We start from the raw sequence: 3,359 nt of genomic DNA, 5'->3' as shown, positions 1-3,359 counted from the left end.
ATTCCTTCACCGACCCCTCAAAAGTCTTATTTCGGAATTTGACCCCGAGATAGATGCCAATTTATTTGGCGTTTTTAATACACGTAATAACGCCTAATTATTTTGCGCCGTCAAATCCGTGCTAGAAGTCAATCTGACGTGTCAAAAGTCAATGACAACAAATCTGTGTTGGAAGTCAATCTTAGAATGAATACAAGCCAATTTATTTGGCGGCATTGGCTTTTGACACATCAGATTGACTTCCAACACGGATTTGGCGGCGCCAAATAATTAGGTGTTATTATGTGCATTAAAACACCAAATAAATTGACGTCTATCTCGCGGGCCAAATTCTGAAATAAGATATTTCTTTTGGGTCAGTGAAGTGATTTAGTTTCTTGAGGGGTCATTTAGTAAAAATAATATAAGGAACAAACATGTATTTGTCTTCTTCGCAATCTATTAGTGGTGCATGACACAATCAACATTATATGTTGGTCCAATACACCCTTCATAACCGGGGTGAGACTAAACTTTCCGCACATCCTTATCATGCATGAATGGATCATATGGGCCTCTAGGAATTTTTTTAAGAACTACTAGAATCAGTAAAATGGGCTAAAAGCCCAATGACTCCAACATATTGTATGTTTTGTAATAGATTATATTTGTGTATATGTGTTCCAAACGTTGCTATCACACAAATTATAGAGCATGCATGGGTTGGTCAATTGTTTAACAGACCAGAGACATGTGTGAAAATGAAAATAATCAATGAACAAAGAAAATAACTAAGAATTAATAGAGTGCAGAAAGTTTGACAAGGGCACTTGTGTTGTAAATTCGCGCGAGGGGCTCCTTTTGGATCTGAACTGAATGAGAACAAACCGCTTATCGACACCTCATTCATAGAACTATTTATTTGATATTTATATCAACGATCTACAAAATCTACAAGAATATTTGTTAAACATATACGATCAAAGGCTACAATTGTTAAAGGATGGCTAATTTGGGTGTGAATAAATACAAATACATTGGTGTATCCAAGAGCATAAATTGTGGATGGGTGGGGTTTTTATGGGTTCCATTTTATGTCTACAAGTGAATCAACTTGCATTGATAGGTTTGTCAAGAAGCTATGTCGCAAACTTCTTTTTATAAATAACTAAGCAAACTTGCTCCAGCTACAAAATAGATTTCATTTTAGTGCACTCATAGACACTAAAATTTTACAATTACATATAGTTTATTCATATTTATAGCATAGTTATGTAGTTTAAGTATTGTTACTCCATATTTATAGCACATTGATGTATTTTTGTTTTGCTTTATTTGAGACCAAAATATACATTATTTTTATGTGAACTATCTACTTAGAGAGATTAAAATTGGACATCCTAGGAGCTCTCTCAGGTCATTGGCATGAAGAGTTGTCCGATTTTATATTTTGGTCGTCGCTGCCCATTGGATGCGGATTTCTAAGCAAAATTGTCCCTATTGGCTTGGATGCGGATGTCGCTCGTCATCCGATTAGCATCAGGAGCCGTCCCATTTTTAGTGTTTTGATTAATTGGGCTATATGTGTTGTTCTATCTAGAAAGCCCAACCATGAAAGCAACTTATTTGAGAAGATCACACCATAGACCAAAACCCAACCGTGGAAGCAACTTAAGTGAGCAGCCATACCATAAAATGATGGAATCCAAATGCAAGCAATGCAATAAAAACAGCGCAACCGAGCTCACATGTGAACATTGGAACAACAAGCTCAAGAGAAAGTTCAACATATCTAGAATGTAACATATAAGCTCAAAATTTACTGACAAATATATACATATTAGCTTATGCCAATTCTAAAACAAAGGAAAATTCCTCTATATTTGCTTCAACCTCTAACATTATAGTGTAAAGCGGAGTGGCGTGGCAACGCGCGCTATCACTTATCTGTAAATTTATAATCACACGAAATTAATTGAAAAGGTCGCTTTCCATTTTTTATAGTTTTTGTAGATCCTTGTTGTTTCCCTTTGGTTTGTTTCCCTAGCGGCATTGACGAGGTGGTGACAACGATGGTATTCCAGAACAAGCTGCCGGATTTGAAGTCTGATCCGGCACCGACAAAAGGCCTATGTGGGTAAGTGCTACCGGATTTGAAGTGGGGTGCTTCCATGGCAGCAGGCACAACCCGTGTGAGGTGGGGGCTCAATTTGGTTGATGTCCTCTCCTTTGTATGCGTATTGGAGTCGTTGATTAGATGGGCTACCAAATTCTCCTGGTGATGGAGGAAGTTGTACAACGGAAGGTCCTCATATAGGCTCATGGAAAGGGAGTCCCTATTTGACAGATTCTATGCCAAATGGGTAGCATTTCTCACAGGGCAACCGTAGCATTAACAAGGTGCGGGAGTAAATAACATCGAACTATGTAAATGACCACTCTCCTAAAGCAAAGAGAAAGAATGAAGGATGGTGCAGACCTCCTAGGGGTTTTGTTAAATTAAACGTGGATGCTTCTTTTGATCATGATCAGCTAAGAGGCACAACGGGTGCTGTTATCAAAGATGACAAAGGAAACTTCATAGTAGGTGGTAACTGGAGGATTCAGTACTGTGCGGATGCCCTCACGGCAGAGGCGGTAGCACTCAGATTTGGTTTACTGTTGGCACAAAAGACGGGCTGCAATCGTCTAATCATCAATTCTGATAATATGGAGGTCATCGACACAATGAAGAACGGAGGACAGTCTACGGGACCGGCTGCTGCAATTTTTGAGGATTGTTTTTTTATGGCATGTGATTTTCCTCAAACCAGTTTTGAACATTGTAACAGGGAAGCAAATAAAGTAGCTCATAGCTTGCTAGATTAGCAAAAGGTTTCATGACTAGGGATTGGATAGAGGAGCCCATCGAAGCTCTTGTAACTCTCTTGATAGACGATGTAACAATTATTTCTAATTAATAAAGTTTCAAGTTTGTTTTTCAAAAAAAAAACAAGGTGCAGGAGCAACTTTGGGAGATCGACACTGTAGCAAACAGTGACCATGTAGTGATGCGGCACTGTAGTGAATAGACATGGTGGCGTTTATTCCAAATCAGTTTGAACTCTTTTTTTGAAAATTCTAAGCATTTTCTAAAAGCGCAAACATTTTTTTTATTTCTAGAAATTTGAAATTTCCGAATATTTTAAATTTTCAAACATTTTCTAATTTATGAATAAATTTTGAAATTTTCGAAGATTTTTAGGAACATTCTGAACATTGGCTAATTTGCCGAGCAAATTTTGGAATTCCTGAAAAAATATTAAAATTACAAATAAATCTTGAAATTTTAGGACATTTTCAAAAATTAAAAAAAATAGGAAAACCATATAATAAACGGA

Source organism: Triticum urartu, chromosome 1A (assembly GCF_056163025.1).
Source record: "Triticum urartu cultivar PI428250 chromosome 1A, HENAU_Tu73, whole genome shotgun sequence".
Taxonomy (NCBI): Eukaryota; Viridiplantae; Streptophyta; class Magnoliopsida; order Poales; family Poaceae; genus Triticum; species Triticum urartu.
The sequence above is the reverse complement of the archived record's forward strand: the minus strand, read 5'-3'. Positions refer to the sequence as shown.